Source organism: Aristolochia californica, unplaced genomic scaffold, assembly GCF_029961685.1.
Source record: "Aristolochia californica isolate CCGP_79_NKW_82.1479 unplaced genomic scaffold, dmAriCali1.0.hap1 SCAF_2, whole genome shotgun sequence".
Taxonomy (NCBI): Eukaryota; Viridiplantae; Streptophyta; class Magnoliopsida; order Piperales; family Aristolochiaceae; genus Aristolochia; species Aristolochia californica.
Genome location: NW_027181881.1, coordinates 14110787 through 14135191, shown reverse-complemented (window position 1 = coordinate 14135191; position 24405 = coordinate 14110787). Strand labels below are relative to the sequence as shown.

At 39.4% G+C, this 24405-nt stretch overlaps 1 non-coding gene across 1 annotated transcript; it reads left to right on the top strand.

The window, feature by feature from the left end:
• The first annotated feature begins 3617 nt into the window (after positions 1-3617).
• LOC137957414 (small nucleolar RNA R71) lies at positions 3618-3724 on the top strand. The gene has a single exon (XR_011113380.1). It is a non-coding gene; the product is annotated as a small nucleolar RNA R71 (small nucleolar RNA).
• The last annotated feature ends 20681 nt before the right edge of the window (positions 3725-24405 follow it).

Here is a 24405-nt window from a genome sequence, read left to right as displayed (position 1 = left end):
CACAACTCCTAATGACTTGGTCTGGACACACCTTGAACAAATAAGGGTCATCCCAAAAAAAATGTTTGAATTGGGAAAAGAATTTCAACCGATCTTGTTTACTCCAATAATCAGGAATCTTACGAGTTACAAGATAGTTGACTATGTCAGCAAACCAAGGCAAGTGGGATACTTGGAGAAGTTGTTCGTCAGGGAAGGAATCATTTAAAGGAAGAAATCCTTCATGAGGTGCTACACAGATCCTAGATAGATGATCAGCAACAACATTCTCACAACCCTTCTTATCTCAACTCTCAAGGTCAAATTCTTGTAATTTCAAGATCCATCTAATCAAGCGAGGTTTAGTGTCCTTGATGGATAATAAGTACTTCAAAGCAGAATGATTAGTGAACACTATAACCTTTGACCCTAACAGATATGATCTGAATTTGTTCAAGGCAAACACAACAGCTAGCAACTCCTTCTCAGTGGTAGTGTAATTCAATTGAGCATCATGAAGAGTGCGGCTAGCATATTGAATGACATAGGGAATTTTATCCACCTTTTGCCCCAAAACAGCCCCCAATGTATAATCAGAGGCATCACACATCAACTCAAAAGGCAAAGACCAAGTAGGGGGTTGGACAATGGGTGCAGTGGACAAACATTTCTTCAGTGTCTCAAAATCATGAATACAGCCATCATCAAAGGCAAAAGCAACATCTTGAGCAAGCAAATTCGTCAAAGGATGAGAAATTTTGCTAAAGTCCTTAATGAAGCGCCTATAGAATCCAACATGGCCAAGGAAAGAATGTACCCCCTTCACAGAAGTAGGTGGTGGCAGATTGGCAATTAGGTCAACCTTGGCTTTGTCCACTTCTATACCCCGCTCAGACACTACATGTCCTAAAACAATCCCTTCTTTTACCATGAAGTGGCATTTTTCCCAATTCAAGACTAAATTGGACTTAAAGCAATGGGACAATACGAGTTAAAGATTGTGCAGACATGTCTCAAAGCTAGAACCAAACACAGAAAAGTCAGTCATAAAGAGCTCTAAAAAGTCACCAATCATGTCAGAAAAGATACTCATCATGCACAGTTGGAAAGTGGCAGCCGCATTGCATAAACCAAAAGGCATGCATCTATAAGCAAAGGTGCCAAACAGACACGTGAATGTGGTATTTTCCTGGTCTTCTGGAGCAATAGGAATTTGATTGTAGCCAGGGTATCCATCTAAGAAGCAATAAAAATTGAAGTTGGCCAATCGCTCTAGCATCTGATCAATGAAAGGTAGTGGGAAGTGATCTTTCCTAGTGGCGGAATTAAGTTTTCTATAGTCAATGCAGACACACCACTTGGTGGTAGTTCTTGTGGGAATCAATTCACCACTCTCATATTTCATTATCGTTATCCCCCCTTTCTTAGGGACAACTTGAATTGGACTCACCCAGGTACTATCAGAAATAGGGTAAATGACGCCTGACACAAGCAACCTGATGACTTCGTTTCTCACAACCTCCTGCATATGGGGATTTAACGTACATTGCATCTCACGTGAGGCTTTAGTCCCCTCCTCCAAATGAATAAGATACATGCATATGAAGGGGCTAATCCCTTTTAAGGCATCAAGAGTCCACCCCAATGCATCTCTGTGTGCTTGTAAAACTTCAGTCAATTGTTCCTCCTGTTCAGTACTCAAATCAGAGGCTATAATGACTGGCAATGAGTTCATGGGTCCCCAAGAACGCATACTTCAACGTGGGAGGAAGTGGCTTAAGATCTAGCTTGGAAGTTTCAAGAGGTTTGTCCAAGTCAAGATGAAGATCCTGTGGATGATCAGTTGTGACAACCTCATAAGCTTCCTCCAACAAAGGTACAGAACTGAGTAAATAGTCAACCTCTCAAAAATATGTTTCCTCATCAAAATAATCCATGTCTAAATATGTTATGTAAGACTCAAAAGATTCAAGAGTGGATTCGCCATCAAGCATAACAATCTCTATCTTAAATGCAGGACTCAGATCATCAGACTCAAGTAATGGTGCTCGACATTAAACACATTCAACGAGACCTTAAAATTTCCAAAAGACAACTCCAACTCACCACTTTTACAATGAATGACAGCACTAGATATGGCTAAGAAGGGACGTCCTAGGATGACAAGAATTTGGTTGGTTACATTGACTACTGGTTCTGTATCAAGAACAATGAAATCAACCGGGAACAGAAATTTGTCCACTTTTATCAAAACATCTTCAACTATTCCTCGTGGTATCTTGATAGAATGGTCAGCTAGTTGAAGTGTGATGGGGGCAGGCTTCAATTCCCCCAAACCTAATTTCTGGTATACAAAGAAATGAAGCAAATTCACACTTGCCCCTAAGTCAAGAAGAGATCTCTGGATGGTATGTTCACCAATGACACATGAAATTGTGGGGCATCCATGATCTTTAAGTTTAGAAGGAGTATTTTTCTTTAGAATTGAGCTTACATTCTCAGTAAGAAAGACCTTTTTGTTAACATGTTGTTTTCTCTTCTGTGTACAAAGGTCTTTCAAAAATTGGGCATAATCAGGGACTTGCTTAATAGCATCAAGAAGTGGAATGTTAATGTGAACCTTACTAAACAGTTCCAACATTTCATGCATGCTACCTCCTTTCCTAGGTGGGCCCGATAACCTCTGCAGATAAGGAGTTGGTGGGACTTGGTTAGGGATCTGCCTGGCTGATGGTGGAGAACTTGGACGTTCTTCACTCAATGATGTGTCCCCATTGGCATCCTTTGACTCCTTAGACTTAGTGGTCCCTACCCCATTGTTCAACTCACGACCACTCCTAAGGGTGGTTATGGCTTTGGCTTGCTCGTGGTGGGGATTGGAACTCGACCCACTCTCATTTGTGCTTTTGGGGTTAGCAATGGTTTGACTCGGGAGTCTATTTTGTGCCTGTTCACTCATGTGGCTGGCCAACTGACTCACTTGTATTTCAAGTTTAGCAATGGAGGACTGTGTATTCCGCATGAATAATTGAAGTGTATCCTCAAGTGAAGGTTTTTGTGGAATCAATGGTTGTTGAGTGAAGTGTGGGTGCAAAGCTTGGGGTTGATTAAACCCTGGAGGACCCCCAACCTGTAGGCCCTTGGACCATGAGAAATTTGGGTGCCTAGCCCAACCCGGATTAAATGTTTCCGAAAAAGGATCATTCCGGTTTGGTCTATGAAAATTTTGGACTGCATTCAACTCTTCAATGAGCTCCGGGTAGGATGAACTAGATGGACACATTTGTGTGGGATGAGAAGAGCTAGAGCATATGGCACAGACAGTAGAAGGGTTAAGAGCAGGTGAACTCTTGGATTCCATAACGACATCAATTTTTCTAGTCAACCCCTCAATCTTGGCCATGAGCATAGGTGTTTCACTAACCTCGTAGAGACGCCCTCTTTTGGCTTCGTGGGATGTCCTATCAACATTAAATGACGAACCCCATTGCTGAGATTGATCACTCAACGTTTCAAAGAAGTCCCACGCCTCACTAGCACTCTTACCCATCAAACTCCAACCACTCGTTGCATCTACCATGGATCTAACCTGAGGTGTAAGACCTTGATAAAAGTATTGCACTAAATGCCATTTCTCAAACCCATGATGCGGACACCTACGGATCCAATCCTTCCATTTCTCCCATGCTTCATAAAAGTGTTCACCCTCCTGCTGCATAAAGTTGGAGATTTCTCTCTTGAGGACTGTAGTTCTCTGAATGGGAAAGTACTTGGACAAAACTTTTGTGACTAATGTGTCCCATGAAGTAATGCTGCCCACCTCTTAGGAATTAAGCCAAGACTTGGTCTTATCCTTAGGTGAAAATGGAAAAAGTCTTAACCGGATAGAGTCATCTAAGAAATTCTGGAATTTGAAAGTCGAACAGATATCTAAGAATTCCTTGATGTGGTAATAAGGGTCCTCCTTCTCCAACCCATAGAATGTAGGGAGGAGTTGGATCACACCCGGTTTCAACTCATAACTGACAGTAGTAGTGGTGGCAATATAATGCAAAAAGGTGATGTGAAGTTGGATGAGTTAGAATAATCCCTCAGGGCTCTACGGTCACCTGCTGCAGGTAACTATAATGGTTCACCTTGATTGGCCATGGTAGCTCCTAACTTGACTTCTGGTGTTTTCCTATAAATATGTTCTACCTCTTCAACAAAGGGAGCTAATGGTTCACCTAGGGAGCGGCACCCAAGCATAAATACACAAAAAGAAACAAAACTAACTATCAAATTATGCTAACAAACTAACTACTGAAAATACGAACTAACCAGAAGAAATAAAAATAACTCCACACAAAATCATCAAGATAAAACAAAAACATAAAATTATGAAAGCAGAAAAATAAATAGTAGAATTTAGGATCTCATGAAAGGAACTTTATATCAACAAGAAAGAAGAAGAAGAAGAAGAGAGAAGGAGAAGAGAACAAGAAGAACGTGGAAGAAGAGAGTTTGGATTAAGGGAGAAGAGGGTTGCGTCAAAAAGAAAAATGAGGGCTGGACGAATTTGTGGAAAGAGAGGAAGTGCTTCAATGCCCTACCTCTTAGCCAATGCCTTTATTTATAGTTTTACAATACCCTTAGGGCTACAACTTGATAAAACAAAAGACATAAAAGGAACACATATTTACACTTCTATGCCATCTTTATGGAAAGTACCATATTTTACACATATGCCACTCCTTTGACATGTGGGCTTCTTGTCTTGAGCTCGTGGGCTTGAGCCCATCTTCCAACTCTCCCCCTCAAGCTGGAGGAGAAAATACATCATAAATACCCAGCTTGCCACACATAAACGATAGGATTTTAGATGTAACGGGTTTAGTGAGAATATCAGCTACTTGCTCTTGAGATGACACATGTTTGAGAAAGATTATTCCAGCTTGAAACTTCTCCCGTAAAAAATGACAATCCACCTCAATATGTTTAGTTCTTTCATGAAAAACTGGATTTGAAGTGATATGAATAGCTGCTTGATTATCACAATGCAGATTCATGGACCCCTTTTTATAAAAACCTAGTTCGGTAAGAAGGGTCCTAATCCATGAAAGTTCACTAACGGTATGGGCCATAGCTCTGTATTCTGCTTCAGCACTAGATCTTACAACCACATTTTGCTTCTTACTTTTCCATGTAACCAAGTTTCCCCCAACCAGAGTACAATATCCTGATGTAGATTTTCTATCATCAAGAGATCCAGCCCAATCTGCATCTGAGAAGCCTTCTATATTGAAGTGCCCATGTTTTTTATACAGCAATCCTCTTCTTGGAGCTCCTTTTAGATAACGTAATATTCTCTCTAAAGCCTGCCAGTGGGTAATTTGTGGTTTGTATTGACTCACCACACTTACAGCATATGATATGTCTGGCCTAGTTACCGTGAGATAAATCAGTTTTCCCACAAGTCTTTGATATTTGCCAATATCAATATCTTCTTCATTTCTGGCACATAATTTTACATTTGTATCCATAGGTGTGTCAACTGGTCTACAACCCTTCATTCCTATTTCTTCAAGGAGATCCAAGACATATTTCCTTTGAGACAATATTATCCCATGTTTGGATTGAAGAACTTCTATACCCAAAAAATATTTAAGCATACCAAGGTCTTTAGTCTTGAATTCCTGACATATCATCTGTTTCACCTCTTGTATGCTCAAAGCATCATCACTGATTAAGATAATATCATCCATGTATACGGCCAATAATATTTTCCCTTTGACCGTATCTTTATAATATACGGAATGATCAACTAAGCACTGATGAAAACCAAACCGTATGAGTGTTTGACTAAATTTATCAAACCAAGCCCGAGGGGACTGCTTAAGCCCATATAAAGACGTTTTTAACCGGCATACTGACTCCCCCTCAACCACATAACCAGGTGGTTGAACCATATAAATTTCCTCACTGATATCACCATTTAAAAAAGCATTTTTAACATCCAACTGATAGACGGGCCATGAGGAGTTAGCAGCAATAGATAAGATGATGCGTACCAAATTCAATTTTTCAATAGGAGAGAAGGTCTCCTCATAATCTATCCCATAGCACTGTGTATAGCCCTTAGCAACCAGTCAAGCTTTAAGACGAGCAACCGATCCATCCGGATTATGTTTCACCGAAAAAACTCATCGACAACCAACCGGTCTTTTACCTTTCAGGAGTGATGTTAAGTACCAGGTTTGGTTTTCAAATAAGGCGTGCATTTCTTCATCCATAGCCGCCTTCTATCCTGGATGTCTTAGGGCCTCCTGATACGACTGTGGAACGGAAGAAGAAGAAAGGGCCACAAGAAACTGAAAACATTCAGAAGACAAGCGATGGTGAGACATAAAATTTGAGATAGGATGCGAAGTGGTACAGGAACGACGTTCTTTTCTTAAAGGAATAGGACGAGTATCAAATTCAAGCCCATACATAGGAGGAGAAGGACTTACCTCAGGTGGATCTAACAACACCACAGGTGAAGGTACGGCCGGTGCATCAGGGGATGGATGCACTTCAAGATTGAATAGCACAAGTGGACAAGGAGTAGTAGAAGGACAAGTCCATCCTGGAGGAGCATCATGGGAGGAGTAGAAGGGAGTGTCCTCAAAGAAAGTCACATCCCTAGAGATAAACATCCTCCAAAGGGCAAGATAATAACAAACATAACTTTCTGGGTGCGAGAGTATCCCAAAAAAATGCACTTCATAGACCGAGGATCAAGTTTATTTTTATGTGGAGATGTAACATGAACAAAACACGTACAACCAAACACTTTCAAAGGAAGAGAAAAAGGATCTTCACCATTAAATAACACAGAGTAAGAAGTTTTATGATGAAGGACTAATGAAGGTAACCTATTAATGAGAAAGCATGCTGTAAGTATAGCATGAGGCCAATAGAAATAGGGTACCTTCATGGAGTAGAGGAGGCCCCGAGCAACTTCAAGAAGATGACGATTCTTCCTTTCAGCAACACCATTTTGTTGGGGAGTATAGGCACATGATGTTTGATGAATAAGCCCATTACTCTCACAAAATGATTTGAAGTCATGAGACATGTATTCCTTAGCATTATCAGATCTAAGGGTTTGAATTTTCTTCCCAAATTGTGTCAAGACCATAGCATGAAAATTTTTAAACAAAGGAAAAATTTCGGAACGCTCTTTATATAGAAATAACCAAGTCACTCGAGTAAAATCATCAACAAAAATGACAAAATATTTAACTAGGGAAATATTTGAGACACATAAACGGCCCCATACATCAAAATGTATTAGCTCAAACGGAGCAGTACTTGTAGTTGTAAGACGAGGAGAATATGTACTCCTGACATGTTTACTTAATTGACAAACCTCACAACTCATATTAGAAAGTCCTTTTAAAGATGGAACCAAAGAACGAAGTGAAGGGGTAGATGGATGACCAAGTCTGTTGTGCCAAAGTTGGGCCTCAGATGTAGTGGACGATAATACAGCTAATGGTGGAAGAGTGAAGTAGTACAAACCCCCCTTTTCATGGCCGCCACCAATCACCCGCTTCATAGTGAGATCCTGAAAGACACTAGAAAACGGTGAGAAGGTGATAGAGCAATTTAATTGTTTGGTCAATTGGCTAATCGAGAGCAAATTTAAAGGAAATTGAGGAACAAACAAAACATCTTGAAGGGGAATAGATGAAGTAAGAGTGGAGGAACCTTTGCCAAGGACCTTGGTTTGGGTACCATCAGCAATAGTAACGAATTTATGAGGATAACAAGGAGATAAGGACTGCAACAAGTGTTTGTTACCTGATAGATGTTTGGAGGCCTCGGAGTCGATGATCCAAGAGGAAGAGGAAGAAAAGGAAGAAAGCATACCTGAGGCAATAGTTGTGGCAGCAGTAGATGATGAGGGAATAGATGATTCTATGAAGGACTTCATTTTTTGAAATGTAGCATAGTCCTCAGCGATAAGAGTCACATTTCCGGATGATGATTCAGCCTTATCTTCATTTTTCTCAACGTTAACTGAGACTGGGTTAGCTGTGGCCCAATCAGGCTTGCCATGAAGTTTCCAGCATGATGCCACAAGGTGGTTCTGACGGCCACAATAAGTGCAAAGTTGAGGCTCAGTACGAAAAGAATTTTGACCCATTCTACCACCTCTATTTTCAGCCCCTCTCATAGTTCGACCCCCTCTCATATTTCTGCCCTGTCCTCGGGATGAGAAAGATGTTCCCCGATTGCTAGAGAACATCATCGATGGAGCATCAATAGGAGAAGGAGGGGATGGATCTGGTATCCTAAGTAATGTAGCACTAATATCACCGAAGGATGGAAGAGCAGAAGAACTTAGAAGTTGAGTTTTGGCCACCTCAAGGTATGGTTTAATATTCGATAAGCAAATGGCTGCTGCCAAAGCTTCTCTTTGTCATTCTTGAACGGCAATATCAGTGGAATATGGCTGAGCTAGTTTCTATTCTTGAAGAAGACCGCGAAACCGTGCCAAAAATTCGTGAATATTATCTCCATGTTTCGTATGCGGCATGTTTTGTAAGACATCATATATTTTTTGTAATGAAGTAGTGCTTAAGTAAAGCTTGGCACAAGTGTCCCATATGTTCTTGGCGGTTTCCAAGTGGACCACATTGTTGGCCACCTGCTCTTCCATGCTATTAATGAGCCAACTTATCACCAAGTTATCATCCTTAACCCACTTGTGGTAGGACGCATCTTCATCATCAATCGGAGGAGGAAACTTAACAACGTGGCTCAAGAGGTTACGAGTAATAAGAACCCTCCGAACTGATTGTGACCAGCTCATGTAATTGGAGAGACCTCTAAGTGGAATTGTAGTAATACGGAGTATATCACTCTTATTACTATTGTATCCAATCTCCATGATGAGGCAAGTAAAATATGGAGGTCAAGGGAAAAGGCCTTCTTCAAAGAACAATTACTCTATGTAATTTGAAGAACCCGTAGACCAAATCAATCACCAACAAAAGAGAACAAGAACCAATTTCTTTCACAAGGGCAACCACCAAATTATCAACAAATTTGTGCCTTTAGAAAGTGATAATAACATCCAGCCATCACTCAACTTCTCTTGTATTCATAAGAACAAAGAGAAGAAAGTAGATGCAACCGATTAGGCCTTAACCCAAACTCCAACACAAACGAGCAATAGACAAAAATTTAGAGAAGATTTAATGACAAACCAAGACACTTGGAAGAGATTTATCTTCAGCTCATGGGAGACTTCAACATAAGAAAAAAATCCAATTGTTGAAGTTAAAAAAAAAGGAACTACAAAGGGTAAATGGCTGTTGGCATTTCATCAAACATGTAATAGGCATCCAACAACACAACACAAACCCATGAGCAACCTAAAGTAGGAGAAGATACAGCAACATGTGCTGGAATTCTACCTCAAATGATATGGATCTAAATTACATAAAGGTAATTGATTTTCACCCATCAATCTTAATAAGATGCAAACAACAAATGATCTTGATCACTCTTGTAATTGATTTACAAGGAATCAAGATTATAACATCAATTTAGTCATAGAAATAAATCTTTACAACATATAAAGATTTATCTTGACTTGATGTGACTCAAAATTCAAGAAGTAAAGAAAAATAGTAAAAAGAAGTATGTAAATAAGAAAAGGAAACAAAAAAAAATGTAAATAAGAAGATAATGAACTTATCTCTTTATGACTGAACTCCTTTTACAACTTCTTGAACAGATTTCATAATAACTCCATGAAGAGATCCTAAAATCCTTGCTCTGATACCATGTAGAATTTAGGATCTCATGAAAGGAACTTCAGATCAACAAGAAAGAAGAAGAAGAAGAAGAGAGAAGGAGAAGAGAAGAAGAAGAACGTGGAAGAAGAGAGTTTGGATTAAGGGAGAAGAGGGTTGCGTCAAAAAGAAAAATGAGGGTTGGACGAATTTGTGGAAAGAGAGGAGAGTGCTTCAATGCCCTACCTCTTAACCAATGCCTTTATTTATAGTTTTACAATACCCTTAGGGCTACAACTTGATAAAACAAAAGACATAAAAGGAACACATATTTACACTTCTATGCCATCTTTATGGAAAGTACCATATTTTACACATATGCCACTCCTTTGACGTGTGGGCTTCTTGTCTTGAGCTCGTGGGCTTGAGCCCATCTTTCAACATAAATCAAACCTAAGACCATGGAGAACAAAGAAATACACTTAATACGTGCCTCCCCGGCAACGACGCCAAAAACTTGATGTGAAATTTAATTACATCGGCTTTTATGCCTCGCAAGTGCACAAATCGTTCATGTAATCTAGCGGGAAGCGAGGATCATATCCATAGGGAGGACTGAATTTTGTGTATTCTTCAGTCAACTAGCCTAACCAAATATGATGAATTAATCTGAACTAAACATTGATTATATCCTAAATTATCAAGCAATGATCTAATTAACTACTTGCACAACAGAAAACGTCAACTTTGGATTTTACTATGATTCGTGCCTCTCTCAAGTGCCATGTAACCACGAATCCGGATTCTCAATCCTTACATCTAGCCCCTCTCAGGCCCCTAGAGTTAAGGACAAAGATCAGATTATAATACCAAAATCCAACCTAAATTATAATCCTGCCCTAACTAGCTAATTACTCAGAAAATTCGGAGAACAAATATTCGATAAACATCAATTCTCAAATCAAATTTAATAAGCATTCAAACCTTAGTTCAAACTATAGAAAACTAATTAAACTATAAAATGACGGATTACTCCCCTTGTTCAAGCAGCAATTTCGTTCTCACGGTTGCTGCGATTTCCAGAAATTAGGGGCTTTGGGTTGTAGGAACAAGCAGCCGGAAGTGGAGGCGACGCCGACGAAGAGGAATCAAAATTGGCGCCGGAGGAGGAGGTGTGGCAGAACACGAGATGGAAGCGAAATGCTCTGATTAGCTCTCTCGAGTCTCGGTCGGAGTCGGACTACGCTCGGGAAGTGGTCGAAAATGCGTAATCGACGCCGGAGGAGGGTCAGAATGCGGAATCGGTGCTGGAGGAGCCCTCTCGGGTCATCTCTCGGTCTAGCGAGCAGAAAATGGCAGTGTCAAACTCGCCGCGATGGAGACTCTCTAGAGCTCTCCTGGGTCTGTTCTCAGTTGCCGGACGGCGGTGGACGACGGTGGCGCACGACGAACGATGGCTGGAAGGAGCCCTCTCGAGTCTCTCTTCTTTCAGTCGGCTGCTGGCTTGAGACTCTCTCGAGCTCTCTCCTCCCCATCTCAAAACGATTTTGCCCTAAAAATACCTCTCCCTTTCACTAATGGCATTTCTGTAAATATCTCCTTCTCACACAAAATTCTCCTGAAATTCCATAATTGAATCCATAAAAATCATTTGAGGAAGAAATAAACCCTATAAGAAATGAAATATAATTTAGGAGAGAAAAACATGCAATATAAGCAGTGATTAATGCCAAATTCAATATATGCACGTTTCATTTGAAAATCGATAAATAACCACCTTTAACACAATTATAAGGGCTATTCTATTATAATTAACCTAGTTCTCATGTCAGAATCTAGCATCTATCATACCGCTTTGCTGGTTAAATGTAGATTTTGAAAATTTCCAGTTTAGAAAGTTTCTATTTCTGTCTTCAAGATTTCTTTTTGCGATCGCTTTGCTGCCACTGAAAACCAAGTCGCACTGTTCTGCCTAGTTTTTTTTCTATTGTCTCGCGTTGTTTGGGAGCCAACTTTTTAGGGAGGAAGATGACCACAATGTTCACACACCAACTGCCCAAGGAAGAAGACGATTGCCTATTTTAATTTTTCCTAAGTTAGGAAAAATTAAAACAATGTCGTTCCACGCCTGATTCAACCAAGCAAGCTGAGTCTCGGACTGGTCCGGGCCAAATTAATCGAGGATGTGTTGTGGACTCAATAGCACACCGAGTCACACAACGAAGAAGACAACAACAACTCACTCAATAGGATTTAATTCTTATATTCCTTTGAGTAGGATTTATTTCTAATATTGTTTTAAGTAGGATTTATTTCTTATATTGTTTTAAGTAGGAGTTATTTCTAATTACTTTTTATGTAAGGGCATTATGGGGAATTATTGTAACCCTAACCCTAAAACTCCCTATTTAAGGGATAGGTATGAATGAAATAGGTAAGCTTTGAGATTTTAGAATAACCTAGTCTAAATAGGTTGGGATCACCTCTTTATCCCGAGTTTAGGGTTTACTCCAAACATCCAACCTATCATTCACCCTCCATTGCCATCCATCTTCACCCAAATTCATCCACCATCATCCCTATTAAGAAAAGGAGCTTCCTGCCCCTTTTCCGAGCCCAAAGAGGAGGTCTATCCTCCTTCTTGGCAGCAGCAACAAGAGAGGCCTAATTCCTCCCTTACCAAGCAGCAAAGTGAGGATTTTTATCCTCAAATCTTGAGCAATTCCTGGTGCAACGTGGGAGCTGATCATAGCATCAAAGAAGAGGTATTAATCTATCCCAAACTCGTGTTTCAAGTTATTTAAGAAAGAAGGATTGCATTCTTAGCTAGAGCAGCAACAAAGAGGGCCAAACCCTCTTTGCCGTGACCAAGAAAAAAGAGAGCACCTTGCTCTAGCAAGGTTAGCATTGTTGTGGGGTCTTCTACCTAGCACAACAACTCAGTAAGACCCTCAAAAGAGGATCTTTCCTCCTGGCCAAGCATTGGTTAAGGAGAAATACTCATACACAGACCCTTGACGTGAAGTGAGTAAATTCTGAGTGCTGGATTCACAAATCCCACGCCATGTTACTCGATCCATGACTCGGGACCGTAACAGGATGCTCTTGTTCTATTGAGTCAACCCAAACCACTCGGTCCAGGTCAACTCAGGTCCAGCTCAATCTGACTCGGGCCACTTATTTTATGCCTGAGTATACAAGTCTGGATGAAAGGTTATACATATTTTTGCAGCGACTCAGATATATTAACTCGGCGCGACTCAGTAAATTTTTCTCCAGATGGATTATTATTTTGAAGAATTGGCAGATTATTCCTTGGTCAGCATATTATTTGGTACAAATTTGTGCATTAGATTATTTCATGAGTCAATTTTACAAGGATTATTTTGGTTCGTGTTGTATGGGAGAAAACCCATTTCAGCTATTGTTATTGTGTCTCTTTGGATGAGACATTATTATTAAAGAAGAGGTGGTTTCAGTACCTTTTTTCATACCATAATGTATTTGACTCTCAAAAATATCATGCTCGGGACACCATGAGAGTTGGTGCTCGGATTGGGACACCATTATTTATTTAACTCTAAAAAATATCACGGTTGGGACACCATAAGAGTCGGTGTCCGGATTGGGACACCATGATAAAGAAGTCCACTTCCCCCATTAATGTCATTTATTACTCTACCAATTGAGAGTCGTTGTTCGTTGGAGGGACATGGTGGTGGAGGTGGACAATTCAGAGCAATGTTGATAGACACACTACCTACAAAAGACGGAGTGTGCCCTACATCTAGCATTAGTTAAGACTAGAGTATGGAGCAATGTCTTAGTGGCTAGGAGTAAGTTTACTCTCACTTGTATTATTCCAGCAGGGCCTCATGAACGAGAGCACCAACGTGAGGGGGAGTGTTGGAATATGAAGGCATATTGGAAGATGTGCCATTTTATACAAAAAAATATTTTATACATCATTTGCAACAAGTTGGGAGTTCATGATGTTCTATCAGCCCCAACTTGAGGGGCAGTGTTGGAAGATAGGGCCCAAGCCCACACGACCAAGGAAGGCCCACATATCCAAGTGTGTTAGAAGATGAGCCCAAGACCATAAGACCTTGAAAGGCCCATACATCCAAGAGATGTAAAAAATGGGCTCAAGGCCCACAAATCAAGGAGAAGGCCCATAGGCCCACATACAATGATGGTAGGATGGTAAATAAAGGGTCATCTCATAGAGATAGAACTGATATAATTAGGTTAAAGTTCAAGGATTAAAACCCTAAACCCTAAACCCTAAGTTCAGGGTTATTATTCTAATACAGTAGTTTCATTAATCTATAAATAGAGCTTCAGGGGAGGGTAAGGAAATCAAGTCCATAACCTTTTCTTCCTCTAGTTTTCTCCCAATGGGCCTTTCTCTCTCTCTTTTTCTCCATAAGCTAAATTCATGGAGTCCTGAAAATCAACACAGGACTTCTTTGGCAATCCCTCAAGTAATCTCATGCTCCTAGTACGCTCGTTCAAATTTCTTTTCATCCTCTTAGTCACACCATTTTGTTGAGGTTTTTTAGGAATTGTCTTCTTCATCTTGATTCCATTATCAACAGAGTACCGCTTGAAATCATCATCTATGTATTCTCCCCCATTATCTGACTGCAAACACTTCACCTTCAAATCTATTACATTCTCAACCATTGCTCTCCATCTCTTGAAGGTATCAAAGACATCAGATTTATTTTTTAGGAAATAAGCCCATAACTTTATGCTTGCATCATCAATAAATGTCATATAGTAGTTAGAACCACCAAGTGAAGTAATAGTTGAAGGTTCAAACACATATCTGTGAACCAACTCCAATTTTGTTGTCTTTTGCTCCTTGCCAGCCTTAGAAAAGCTAACCCTTTCCTACTTGCCGCAAATACAGCCTTCACACAAATTGTTATTTACAGTTTTAAACCCTAGTAGGTTCCCTTTGGACTGAAGCACTTTCATTCCCTTCTCACTTATGTGACCAAGCCTATAATGCCATAAATCAGAATCAGTAACAACATCAACAACTGCAACCGTGTCTCTACAACTGGATGTGATGTAAAGTGTTCTAGTCTTAATTCCTCATGGAACAACCATGGCTCCTTTAGTGACTTTCCAAGCAGCACCATTAAAAGTCACATTACAACTATCATCATCAAGTTTCTCTACTGAGATCAAATTATGCATAAGTTTTGGTACATGCCTCACCTTGTGAATTTTCCACACTAACTCGGTTGACATCCTCAAACTGATATTACCAATACCAAAAATAACACAAGGTTCTCCAACAGCAGATACACCTTTCCGTGATCTCCAGCAACATAATTCTCCTTGATCTCACCATTAGCAGTGGTGTGAAAAGAAGTTCCTAAATCTAACACCCAAGAGTCAATAGGGCTATCAGCCAAAAAGAGTACAACATCTTGTACCTCTTCAGTCACCGCATTTGCAGCATCACTTTTCTTTTCTTCCTTCTTCGGGTCTCTGCAGTTCTTCTTTATGTGACTAGACTTTTCACAATTCCAGCATTCAACATTCCTTGCGAATTTGGATTTGCTTCTACCATTCCTTGACTTCTCTCTACCATTGCCCTTGTTGGAATTCCTCTCAATGTTCCTACCCCTAGTATCGACACTTAGGGGAGAATTAGATTTCGAAGATTCTCCAGAGTCCTTTATATGAACTTCCTCCACGAGAATGGTATCCCGAACATCATTAAAGATCAACTTCCCATTACCTACAGAGTTGCTAACTGCAACCCTCATAGGCTCCCAACAATTTGGCAGAGACGCCAAAAGAATTAAAACATGAACCTCATCATCAAATTTAATTTGAACCGAGTTCATTTGATGGATAATTGTGATAAACTCATTCAAATGCGATGCCACTGTGGATGTCTTCTCATACATGTTAGACAAAATCTTCACCATCCCCATTGTGGTTTTCTCCGATGCCACATTGCTAGCAATGTTCTTTGATGAAGTTAACTAGACTACTCCCAACACCTGTCTATCGAGATATTTCACTCATCATCTTTCATACCCTCTGGTTTCATATCTAGAAGTGGTGCGTGCATTGTAAAAATAATCTTCAATCTGCATCTTCATGAATGCAAAATCCATACCATTGAACTTGTTGATTCCAAGTGTCAATCCTTCTCCACCTTCCATTTATCTCAATCATGAACCAAAGCTCTGACATCACTTGTTAGGAATTAGACGCCCAAGTTCCAAACTAACGAGAGCAATAATAATAATCATGGAAGAAATAAAAAGTAAGCACGAAAAACAACAAGATTGATACAGGTTTGCCTCAAGGTGAGACTACATCCTATCTTCAGCCGCTATAGTAATCCACTATAAAGATGAACGAGTTTACAGGAGAAAACGAACACACTTACAGGAGAAAACCTTAATAGCGGCGCTCCTCAATTATAAAGAGAAAATTAAGGCAACTGCAATACAAGAGTAAAATTCCCAAACTTTCCTTAATGAAACATGGTTAATATATCATGGGGGCTTCGCCCCCTCCAGGAGGGGGGCACCGCATACCGACTGAGCATAGGGCATTGATTAGGCTCCACAACTTAATAGTGCCACGCCAAGCCATCATTGTTGAGCCCCTCATCTCTCCAACTCCTCCCCCTGTTGCCGATCATTTTCACCACTGAGCCCTTCCCACAACTTTATCTCCCTCTTCTTTGTCTCCGTCTATCATTCCCCCCTCCCTGACGCTTCTGCCATCACTGTCGCCCGATGTCCTCATCACCCCACTGTTGCCTACCACCATCATCCTCTCTGTCATCAACTAACATCGCCGATGCCGCACAACCCCCCTGTCTGAGTAGATGGGATACCTCAGTTGAGGGGGAAAATTATTTTCCCCCTCGACGCACTATCCTGCATAGCATGCGACTCACACGTGTAGTTCACACGTGCAGTTCACACGTGTGAGTTTCACACATGTTAAAAACAAAATTTTTTATTATTTAAAAAAAAACTCATGGAAGAACCTCTTCTTTCCATCCGAATGATGTGATTCTATTCGATTCAGCCACTACCAATGTCACTGCTCTTCCTCATCTCTTCATTGGATGATGCGATTTTGTCCGCCCCAGCCGCTACCCTTCCATCGAACAATGCAATTCCTTCCACCCTAGCTGCTGCTCTTCCACCGAATGATTCAATTTCTTCCGCCTCAGATGTTGCCTTTCCATTGGACGATGTGATTCCATTCGCCTCAGCCGCTTCCAATGTTGTTACACTCTCCAAACCACTTTTGAGAACATGCTTCCTCATTTTGAAGATCAAGATTGGACTCTCCTCTCGGAGCTCCATCTTACGGGGGCATGATAGAGATAAAAATAAAGATAATGACAGAGATAAAGATAAAAGGTGATTGAATTAGAGGCAAACTAAAATTATAGAGTTATAATCAACTACTTCCTTTGTTGTAGTTCTATAAATAGTGTATAACTAATCAATGATAATTACTGTTAAATTTATGGAAAAGAAAAATCCTTCATTGACTTCACTAACTTCTCATTATAATCAGAGTAATGAACCTCTATTTATAATAGAGGAAGGTAGTAGAGTCCAATTACACCCAAACTCTAACACTTAAAGATAAGTCCTAGCATAATTAAATTACTCAATATAGATAAAAGACAAACATAAATCAAATTGGAACTCTTCTAGGACGTGACCATAAGATAAAGATGCTTTTGTGAGTCCTTTTTGATCTTCCAACTTATGTGATAAGGATGTCAACTTGTGGTAATCATGGTGGGTCCTACTTTTTATGTGATTTAGCCCATATTGTGGGCCTTCCTTGGTCATGTGGTCCATCTTATAATAATCTTAGATATGTGGGCTTTCCTTGGTCATGTGGACTTGGGATTATCTTCCAAAACTCCCCCTCAAGATGGGGGTTAGAGAACATCATGAACTGCCAGCTTGCTGCAAATGATGTATAAATTCTTTTTGTATAAAATGGCACATATTCCAATATGCCTTCATCTTCTAACACTCCCCCTCATGCTGTTGCGCCCTTCCATGAGGCCCTACTGGCATAATATAAGTGAGATTAAAAATCACTCCTAGCCTGTAAGACATTGCTCCATACTCCAGATCTAATGCTGGATGGAGGGCACACTCCGTCTTCTATAGGTAGTGTGTCTATCGACATTGCTCTGAAGTGTCCAACACCGTGTCCCTCCACAGGACAATGACTCTCAAGTGGTTGGAGTAATAAAAACCATTACAGAGGGAGGGGGGAGTAGTGGGTTTATTTATAATGGTGTCCCAATCCAAACACCGACACTCATGGTATCCCAACCGTGATAGTTTTTAGAGTTTGAGAGTTAAAATTATCATGGTCTCCTAATCTGGGCACTGACTCTCATGGTATCCCAACCTTGATATTTTTGAGAGTCAAATATATTATGGTATGAGAAAAGGTACTAAGGCCACCTCTTCTTCAATAATAATGTCTCATCCAAAGATACATAATAACAACAGTTGTAATATAACATGACCATCTTCCAATACATATAACACGAACCAAAATAATAAACCTTGTAGAAGGACCCATGAAATAATCATAATCCGATATAAATATTTTTTCTTAGATTCATGAGCTTCATATTTTGTTCTCCCCCTTTCTTGAATATTTTGGTCACATAAAGTTATCCACAACATATGGAATAAAATACCTCTTTCTTGTATTTCTTGTACTTCTCCTCCTCTAGCTAGGAGGTAATGGCAATGATTCCAGCTTAAACCAAATATCATAGATGCAACAATAAGCCTAAATAACATAGATGTAGTAATAAGCCCGTAAACCAGGGAGAAGTGAGATATTTTTCTGATATAGCAACTCAAACATTGACGCAAAACAATAGGCATAAATTCGGATTTTTCAATACAACAGAATAACCAGCAAGACCTTCGATTCTTTCAATGTGAATATATCTTTAAATCTATATCATATTGACATGAAATGTTATCCTTTTGAAACTAGACTTAAATTAATTTCATCCAAGTATAACTTCTCTTCATAAAACATAATTAGTAGTAGATAAATAATCTGATACATTTCGATACCTATCATCTGGACAAACTAAGCATTGTTTCTTCTTTTTTTAGCATGACCATTAACTCTTCCAAGATAAATATCTCCTTAAAAAAAAAAATCAGATCTAGAAGTGGTTGAATAGGTAAGAAAATAGACTTAAATAAATTTGTTTTTACATATAATTCTCCATATAAAGTCTCATTCTTAATAGCATAAAATACCTCGGAAGTTGAAGCTTTCTGCTGCTGCTTGAACCTTTTTTTCAATCTAACTTTCGCTGCTTCAAATATAGATTTCTATTTGTATATAACTCAGATAGAAAATTGGTTGAATATGTAAGAGAATAGACTTATAGATATTTCTTTTGAAATATATTTCTCCATATAAAGTCTCGTTCTTGATAGTATAAAATACCTTGGAATTTGAAGCTTTCTGCTGCTGCTCAAAAATCTTTTGCAATCTGACCTTTTCTCATTCAAATATCGATATCTCTCTGTAGATAACTCTGATTGGAAAAAATCATTTTTCCATGGAAATTAGACTCAAATATATTTTCGTAAATATATAATTTACAATCTTAAAATCTCAATATAAATGTGAAAAATGTAAAGCAAACTACAGGTGTAGGGACTAAAAAAAATAACTACGAACCTAGACTTTGGGTTTAGGGTTTAGAGAAAAGGATCTCATTATCTCTGTGGGTTGACCAAGTCAACTCATATATCCTGCTCTGATACCATATTAAATTTATGGAAAATAAAAATACTTCATAGACTTCATTAACTTCTCATTATAATCAGAGTACATGAACCTATATTATAATAAAGGAAGTAGTAGAGTCCTAGCATAATTAAATAACTCAATATAGATAAAAGACACAGATAACTCAAATTAGAACTCTTCTAGGATGTGACCATAAGATAAAGATGCCTTTGTAAATCCTTCTTGATCTTCCAACTTATGTGATAAGGATGCCAGCTTGTGGTAATCAGGGTGGGTCCTACTTCTTATGTGCTTGAGCCCATCTTGTGGGCCTTCCTTGTTCATGTGGCCCATCTTATAATACTCTTAGATATGTGGGCCTTCCTTGGTCATGTGGGCTTGGGCTTATCTTCGAACATGGCAATATTATTCCACTTTGTTATATTCGACATGTTCGTGGAGGTTCTAGAGCATGCGGCAAGAGCTATTTTCAGCCTCGATTTGGACGACGAGAACAAGACAATGATCACGTATTTGAGGCTTTGCCACCACTATTCATAGGGATATTTTTTGGAATATTTTATTCATAGGGATATTTTTGTAATATTTTATTAAACCCTAAGAGGGTAAACCCTATTTAGGGGTAAGAGTAATGAGAAGGACAAGCATTGAGAATTAGGTTAAATCTAGTCTAAACAGGCTTAGAGTTCTCCTCAACGAGCTCTAGGGTTTTCAAGCTTCCCTTTGGCTTGATCTTCATCTTCTTCTACGAATCCTTGTGTCAGATCTGGGACCGTAATAGTCCACCACCGTGTCCCTCCATAGGACAACGACTCTCAAGTGGTAGAATTCATAAAAGTTGTCACAGGGGGGAATAATATAGATGTAATAATAAGTTCCTTTGTCATGGTTTCCCAACCGTGATATTTGTTGACAGGGCCTATCATGGTTTCCCAACAGTGATATATATATATATATATATATATATATATATATATATATATATATATTTTTATTTTTATTTTTTTTTTTTTTTTTTTACTTGTGCAGTCATGGTTTCCTAACCGTGATATTCTTTTATAGGGTATTCTCCGTCATGGTTTCCCAATCGTGATATTTTTTATGGGGTAAAATAAATGATGATACGAGGCCACCTCTTCTTCAATAATAATGTCCCCAAAGAGACATAATAGTAGCAATTGTATATATATGACCATCTTCCAACACGTATAACACAAACCAAATAATAAACTTTGTAGAAGAACCCATGAAATAATTCGATATAAAATTTTCTTCTTAGATGCACAAGCATCATCTTTTGTGCAACCCCCCCCCCCCCCCCCCCCCCCCCCCCCCCCCTTCTTGACATTAACTTATTAACAACATATGAAATAAAATACCTCTTTCTTGTACTTCTCCCCCTCAAGCTAGGAGGCAATGGCAGTGATCCCACCTTGAACCAAAAATCATAGATGTTGCAATAGGCCCAAATAATAGAGATATATAAATAAGCTCTCAAACATGGAAGAAGTGAAATATTTTCCTGATATATCAACTCAAAAAGTGACACAAAACAATCGGCTTAAATTCGGATTTTCAATGTAACAGAATACCAACATGACCTTTGATTCTTTCAATGCGAATATTTATTTAAATATAGATAAGTCTAACATGAAATTGTCTTATTATGAAAGTAGACTTAGATACCTTTCATCCAAGTATATTTATCTTCATAAAATATAATTATCAGAAGATAAATAATCTGATAGATTTCAGTCTCTGTCATCTGGCCGAACTAAGTACTGTTTCTCTTTTTTTCAAGAATGATCATCGACTCTTCCAAGACCAATATCTCCTGATAAAAAATTCATACAGAGAATTGGTTGAATATTTAAGAAAATAGACTTACGTATCATTCTTTTGATATATAATTCTCCATATAAAGTCTCTTTCTTCAGAGCGTAAAATACCTCAGAAGTTGAAGATTTCTGTTGCCACTCAAACCTCTTTTTCAATCTGACCTTTGTTGCTTCAAATATCGATTTCTCTTTTTAGATAACTCAAATAAAAAAAATTGTTTGAATAGGTAAAAGAATAGACTTACAGATATTTGCTTTGATATATATTTTTCCATATAAAGTATAGTTCTTGATAGCAAAAAATACCTCAGAATCTGAAGATTGTTGCTGCTGCTCGAACCTTTTAGCAATCTGACCTTCGCTCATTCAAATATAGACATCTCTCTGTAGATAACTTCGACTGGAACAAATCATTTTTATTTTGAAAGTAGACTCAAATATATTTTCATAAATATATAATTTGTAATATGAAAAACTCCGAATATAGGTAAAAAGCTCAAATAAAACTATGGGTATAGGAACTGAAAAAAATAACTACGAACCTAGATAAAGGATCACATTACCTCCGTGAGTTGACCAAGTCAACTCACAGAACCTGCTCTGATACCATGTTGAATTTATGGAAAAGTGAAATACTTCATTGACATCAATAACTTGTTGTAATCAGAGTACATGAACCTCTATTTATAATAGAGGAAGGTAGTAGAGTCTAATTACAATAAAATGTTATGGACTCCATAGCATCACGAGTTATCCATAGGCATAGGAATTAAATTATGTCAATTTACTTTTCATGTAATTTCAATTCGGTTTGGTTTACTTTAATTGGTTTGGTTTACTTTGGGTTGGTTCAGTTTAATGTGGCATGAACCACTTGACCTAATGGGTCATCTTTGTATTTTCGTCCTCAACCCTATTCAGGGGGACGTGAAGGAAAAGAGAGGCAAGTATTGAGAAAATTATATTTTACAGGTCTGATTCTCCCTCAGAGGTCAAGGTCGGATTCTCCTTTTGAGGTCCAAGGTTGAGCTTCCTCCAAAGCTCCTTCATTCTAAATTGAGTTCCACCATTACTCGTTCAAGAAAGAGGGTTCTCTTCCAACGTCAAGATAATCCATGGAGGGAAGAGAGGAAAGAAGGGTGACTCGATCCATGGCAAGGGAAGAACCTTACATCTTGGTATTAGACAGGTCCACCCTTGGGGATTCCTCTTCCCCTGATGATTTGAGACAGTTAGTGGAAGATAATAGGCAAAGGATAGATAACCAGGCTCATGCCCTGGAAGAGGTGCGTCAAACAACCTCTGATTTGCATGAGGCAATAAAATCAATGGATGCTGCCATCCAAGCTCTCCTCCGGCGACAAGAGGACCATGATACACAAGCCCATCCTCCAGCTGCCTAGTCTCCACCGGCCGAACACCATCCATTCCACCCACCACCTCCCCCACAACCACCAATGCATCAACACCATTCCAATTTGGGGACTGCCGTTCAAGGACCAAACACTGTGCCCAGGTATTTAAAACTTGACTTTCCTATGTATGATGGGTCTAAGGACCCTTTGATTTGGTTAGCCAAGTGTGATAAGTTCTTTTACCATCAAAAAACACCTGCGGATGAGAAAGTGTATTTGGCCGCCTACCACATGCTTGATGAAGGGCTTCTATGGTACCACCAATTCCGAAATGACCAAATTGTTCAGGATTGGGTAACTTTTAAACAGTCTTGCATGATGAGACTTGGTCCTCCTACTAGTAGCAATCCATTGGGCGAATTAATCAATTACAAACAAACTGGAACACTAGAGGTGTACCAAAAGACCTTCCAGGAAAGGTTAGCCTGAGCAAACCAGTTTGTTAGCCACACACAGTATGTTCATATTTTTACTGCTGGTTTGATAGAAGCTCTGCGTTTAGAAGTTGAATTACATGCTCCAAAAAATTTAGACCACGCTATGAATTTAGCCAGGGCAATTGAGCACAACCAGCGTGTTCTAAAGGAGTCACTGGTAAGAAAACCAGCTTGGCCAGGGAGGCACAATGCCTCTGCGCCAAACCCTTCCTATGGACCTCCAAGATTTAGAGACAATGCAGCCCCACACCCAGACATCTCTAATTCGGCTCCACCTGCTCCTTACTTCAAAAAACTTACTAGACAGGAAATAGACCAGAGAAAGGCCAAGGGCCTCTGTTTTAACTGTGATGAATAATATGTCTTTGGGCACCACTGCAAACGATTATTCAGTATATGTATGTGGGAGGATGGAGAAGAAATACCATCAGAGGAAGAAATTGTGGAAACTGACCAAGAAGGTCCAGAGATTTCCCTTCATGCTATGACTGGTCTACGCAGTGCAAGCACAATGCAGGTTAAAGCCCAATTACATCATTTACAGTTACTGGCTTTAGTTGACTCGGGTAGTACATATAATTTCATCAGTCAGCAGGCGGTAGAACAACTTGGGTTAGTAGTACAGCAACAGAATGGTCTTTCTGTATCAGTAGCCAATGGGGCTAAAATTACTAGTGTAGGCATATCACCAGCCACACACTTTGATATTGAGGGATATGAATTTGTTGCAGATTTTTTGGTGATTTCACTATCAGGATTCGATTTGGTGCTAGGAATTAAATGGCTACAATCGTTGGGACCAATACTATGGGATTTCCAAGCTCTGACCATGTCTTTTATAGAGGACCACCATCAGATTATATTGCATGGCACACAAGCACCACTCACCTGTGCACTACAGGTTGCCCAAGTCCAGTCCACAAACACATGTAAGTTATCTCACTTACTTACAGAATTTGAGGATATCTTTCAAGACCCTACTGCCTTACCGCCATTTAGGCACTGTGATCACCGTATCTGTTTGAAAACGGGGACCGAGCCGGTAGTGGTACGTCCGTATCGTTACCCTCACTTACAGAAGGATGAGATTGAAAGGCAGTGCCAGCAGATGTTAGCACGGGGTATTATTCAGCCCATCAGGTCT